Below are 6,000 nucleotides of genomic sequence, written 5' to 3'. Positions count from 1 at the left end.
TGCTAGGTTGGCAGAAGCTGGGACGAGTAACAGGCGCTCACTCTGTTACGCAGCACTCGGGTTTTGACCTGCCAAACTGCCGATCTTCTGATCGACAAGCTCAGCGTCCTAACCCACTGAGCCACCGCGTCCCTTTTTTAGATATTAGACCAAAGCAAACCATTTGCAACTCTCTTTGTGTTTTCTAGTGTATTCACAAATATAACATATAAGGAGAGCAGAAATACTGTATATGCATAGAAAGAAGTCTGTTCATTGCCAAAAAGACAATTGTCAGCAACACTATTTAAACCAGGCCAGGAATCAATTCCACAGGAAAGCTAAAACTACTTTTATTGAGATTGGCTACAATATTAAAACCTTTCAAATCTGATTGTGCTGTGCCTCTTCCTGCTTCTAATTCACCAGTGAATTAGGGAGGCATCTGTCTGATCTAGTTCAAAATGTTATGTCATTGCTCTGGATTAAAAAAAAAAGTTTCCACCCTATTTGGCTTAGATCAGTTGTCCCCAACCTTTCCGTCTCTGTGGATCAGCAGTGGCAGCAGAAGGGGGAGGGGATATGCGTGCAACCTGATCCTGTGCATGCGCAAATGGAGCTTTACGTGCTTGTCCACCGCTTGCGTGGACCGGTTCTAAACAGGCTGCTGACTGGTAGTGATCTGTGGACCAGGAGTGGGGAACCCTGGCCTAGATTACAGTTTTTGCATATTTCCATCAAGGTCATCTTTCTTATTCTCATAACAATATAGATACTCCTTGCAATCACTTCTTGTAAAGGGGTTTGAAAGAACTGTAGAAAATATGCTCTAAGTCCAGTTAAATAGGAACACTGAGTACACAAATGGAGGCACTCTTCTGGAAAGCTTTGCTTTCAGTCAAGAAGAAACCACAGGCAAAGCAAGATTGAAGCCCTCTTTGTTAGAAACGGACTTTACAATGAGCAGCAAGCAGAAGGATATTGGAAAAAAGAAAGTTAGGGGGATGTTTTGTTTTTAGTCACTCTTGACTTAAAGCCTTCAGGAGGCAACGTCTTAGACAAAATTCAGGTCCAAACATAAAAAGTGCTGGAAGAACTGGAACAAATAAGGTAAATTTGGCAGGGAATGTTATTCTGTTGCATGATGGCCATTTATCTAAGTGATGCTTGTTTGTTTTTTCTGGATACAGATCATCTTAAATTCCCATACTCTTTTTGGGTAAATGTGATAGAAATGGAGAAAAGGAAAGGAAGGAGAGAAAAATGTGGTATAGTAATTGTTGTGTAGTGGGTTTCTTGCAAGTAGGAGGCGAGACAAGAGGGTTCAAACAGGAACTTTGCTTTATTGTAGAAAAGGAACAGAACTGAGAACAGAGGCTTCTACACAGCTACTTATACGGTTGGCCACTAGGCGGCAGCCAATAGGTTTGAATGAACCTATTCCCGCCCCCAGAGCCAACCAATGATTGTCCTGCAGACTGCATGTCTGGGCAGCCAGCGACCGTTACACAGACACCCTAATCAGGCAATCTCAAGGAGCATTTGAAGAAACGTGAAAACAGTTCAAGTAAAAAGGCCCAATACATTACAGTAATATTGGTGTGTTCCAGAAGCCTTTAGTATTTAATTATAACTATGTATTCTTAATACAGAAAGTTATCAATACCCCACATCCAACCTTTTTTAACAATTCAAATTTGTTTTGTTTCTGGACATCTATCTTCAAATATAAAATTCACTTTAAATTTACTTTATTGTGAGCATTAGGAAGAATGTATTACAAGTATGCATTCTAAAATTCCTTCTAGACAAAGGGCAACAAACTGAACTTAATTCTTGTAAAAGGTTTTATCCCGAACACTATCAATCATTATGGAGTTCACTTCTAATTTAGGCCACTGCTATTCTGTCAGCCAATGTCGCATTATTTTTAGCTCAGTTTCAGATAACACACAGGAAACACTATGTTCTTTATCTGAATCAAAGCATCGCTGACAAATAAGTATGCCATTTCCACCTGAACACACCAAATGAAGGAGAGCTCACAATTTCTGATATCTGTTTCTACTATCAAGATATTCTTATTAAGATTTTTTTTTCTAACACTGAACTGGTATCTGTTTCTTTTAAATGAAATTCATTATTTTGTGTTCTGTACTCTGTAACAAAAAGGAACATATTTTTCCGTGTGAATTGTTTCAGCTATCATGTTCCCCATCTTCACTTCTCAAATTCTCCTCAAGAGAATTTATAGTCCCCTGACCACCTTTTCCCTGAACCAGTTCCAGTTTCTCTGAATTCTTCTTCAAATGTGGTAGAGAGAAATTAGACACAATATTCAAACTAGGGTCTGACCAAAACAAAATAAAGGGAAATATTTACTTCTTGTGGTTTGGAAACTATTACTGTTGATACAACCTAAAATTACATTTGCCTCTTTTACCGCCATGTGATGTTAATTGACACATATTCAGTTGCAATCAACCAGGTTTTTTTCACATATATTGCTAAGTATCCCTCAACAGAAATGTGTTTTTGTGTGTGTAATTTCCTAACAGAACTTTGCAGTGTTCTTTTAAATTTCATATTTTTCAGGTGTATTTACCTTATAAAATTACACTGAATTTCATTTATATTCTGCTAGGTGTTCTAATTGTGTGTCATCTGCAAATTTTATTTTCTCCACCTCTCCATTCAAGTTATTAATAGAAATTCTAAAGAGAACAGGACCCAGGTAGGAACTTGTGGCTCTCAGTATTTCACAGCAATGTAATGTGAAAATATTGAAAAACACTCTTTAAATACTATTTTCAAGCTAGATGTCTACCATTCAATTACCATGAATTCAACCCACACTTAACTTGTTAACTGGAATATCATTGGATGCTTTATCAAATATTTGACTAAACTTAAAAAAATAAGTTTAGTTTGGCAAGACTTGTCCTTGACAAATCCAAATCTTTACTACCTACAGTTGCTAGCTATATTACATATTTTCTTTTCTTTGATTTTGAAGTAGTATTTTTTTTAGCATCCTTCCTCGGCTCATTTTAAACATTGATGGTCTTAGTTCTATGCTACCTGCATATAGCTTTTTAGTGTTCTGGCACTCTTTCTATATCCTCATTTCTTGTTAGAACAATCTAGCTATATTTTTCCCTGATTTTTTCCTATATTGGAATTATAAGCAAATATACATTTAATATCTCTTTAAAAAAAACTCTTCCCTCTGAACTTATTAAAGTCAGCTTTTTGAAGCCCAATACACTCATATTTAATTTCCTTTAAATCAATTACACCTTAGACCAAATAGTCTGCCAGGTGTAACACAGTCATCAAAATAAAACTCTATAATTCAAGGACCAAACCATGCAACATTATTTTAATGAACACTCAGAACAACTGCTTTGAACAACTTTGAGGATCCAATGCAGCTGTCCTTCTATTTTATATTGATTCAAACTCATCAACAGGGATTCAGATCCTGTAAAACAAAAATAATTTCAACTCGGTGTTCCCCCACCCACTGCTTTGTATCATATTCTTAGCTATACCATTTGTTTGAGGATTAACATTTAAGTAATACCAAAGTGCTCTTTCTCATTTGAAATTTTATTTATAGTTAATACTTTGGGATACTGCTTCAATGATTTACTACATCTAGTAAAAGTCTGAAAGAATAAAAATTTTCTAAAACTTATTTTGGTATTTTAATTTGCTATTTGTTCAATATACTATTCAGTGTTCGATATACCATTCCGATGGGAAACGGCCAAAGAGAATGATTTCTTCAATGATTTACCAAGCTTGCTATGCTGTAACAACTATGTTACTGAATAAAAAACAAATTGATTAATTAGAAACTTACACTAAGTAAAAAACTTCAGAAGCATCCTCAAGATCTAGTACAAGTATTCTTCATTTATCTGACTATAATTTGGACCAGCAACTTGGTCTTTAAGGGAAGCAGTCACTAAGAAGAGCTTTCACTGTGCTTACAGTCTCAGACCTTTGAAAGTCATAAATGAAGGGATTAGTCACAAAGTTACCTTTTCATCACCATCATAATTTGAATGGTCACTAAATGAGGCAGTCCCTAACCAAGGACTACTTTTATTCTCTTTTAAAGCAAGTCGTGAAGGAAGTACTTGCTTTCAGTACTTGCTTTCCTAAATTTCCCTACTGGCTTGAATCAATAATTGTAATTTCTCATTTACTATTCATGATTTGCCATTACAAATCTAGGTAATATTCTACATTAGAGAATCAAATCATTAGATTTGCAGACGACACCAAGCTGGCAGGAATAGCCAATACTCCAGAAGATAGGCTTAAGATACAGGAGGATCTGGACAGACTCGAACACTGGGCACTATCTAACAAAATGAAATTCAATGGTGAAAAAAGGCAGGAAAAATCAAATGCACAGGTATAGTATAGGTGGTACCTTGCTCAATAGTAGTAACTGTGAGGGGGATCTCAGAGTCCTAGTAGACAATCACTTAAATATGAGCCAGCAGTGTGCTGCAGCTGCCAAAAAAGCCAACACAGTGCTAGGCTGCATTAACAGAGGGATAGAATCAAGATCGCGTGAAGTACTAATACCACTTTACAATGCCTTGGTAAGGCCACACCTGGAATACTGCATCCAGTTTTGGTCACCACGATGTAAAAAAATGTTGAGACTCTAGAAAGGGTATAGAGAAGAGCAACAAAGATGATTGGGGGACTGGAGGCTAAAACATATAGGGAACGGTTGCTGGAATTGGGTATGTGTAGTTTAACGAAGAGAAGGCTGCGGGGTGATATGATAGCATTGTTCCAATATCTCAGGGGCTGCCACAAAGAAGAGGGAGTCAAGCTATTCTCCAAAGCGCCTGAAAGCAGGACAAGAAGCAACGGATAGAAACTAGTCAAGGAGAGAAGCAAGCTAGAACTAAGGAGAAACTTCCTGACAGTTAGAACAATTAACCAGTGGAACAACCTGCCTCCAGAAGTGGTGAATGCTCCAACACTGGAGGTTTTTAAGAAGATACTGGACAGCCATTTGCCTGAAATGGTATAGGGTTTCCTGCCTGAGCAGGGGGTTGGACTTCCAACTTCTTCTTCTGATGATGATGATGATGATGATGATGATGATGATGGTGATGATGATGATGAATGGTGGCAAGTAATCTTAGAAAATAGACAGTTAATGGTATTATTACTGTTAATAAATGGCCCACAGTGGTAGAAGCAGAATTGTTAAATAATCAGACTGCAATTTCAAAATGATAGGTGACCTTTGAAATTTTGGAGGTCTAAATTCTATTGCATTCACTCTTCAGTACTTCATGACTTATTGCTCTAAGGACAGTATGGTGAAGGTATTCAGACTATATATCCCTTGTCTATTATTGTGTTTATACTCATCTAGGACACTTCCTTCTGCCTTTCTTCCAAGAACACTTCATTTTGGCCTCTCTTCTGCTAGGATGTAATTAGCTAGGCCCTAAGTTTACCTTATCCCTAAACTGTCCTGTAAATAAATATCTTCCTGTTTCTATTATAAAATGTGCCTGACTAATCCTTGGTCAGGTTAGATTCCCATTCTTATAAATGTTCTCACAGACGGATACTACTTCAAACATCCCAACAGAATTACGGTAAGTATGATGTGAAAAAGTTCCATAAAGCAAAGGCTGAGGCTCCTGATCAGCTAAATAAAGATTAGAGCAGTGGTTCTCAACCTGTGGTCCATGGACTCCTGGGGGGGGCACAATGTTGTCACAGGGTGTCTGCAAAGGCTTGAAGAAATGTTATGATTTAAATCTTGAGTTAAGTCTTGGGGGTGTCTGTGGCCACAAAAGATATTTAAAGGGATTTTTGTGCTGAAGAAAAGGTTGAGAATCATTGGATTAAAGAGGAGGAAATAAAAAAAGCTTTCAGATATAGCTCAAGGAAAGTTTCAGCCTGTGAAGAAGCTAAAAGGATGGGAATTCTCCCACTCATAAGTCAAAATGAAAATGCTCCTAAAGTCTC

Source organism: Vipera berus, assembly GCF_964194415.1.
Source record: "Vipera berus genome assembly, chromosome: 4".
Classification (NCBI taxonomy): Eukaryota; Metazoa; Chordata; class Lepidosauria; order Squamata; family Viperidae; genus Vipera; species Vipera berus.
The sequence above is the reverse complement of the archived record's forward strand: the minus strand, read 5'-3'. Positions refer to the sequence as shown.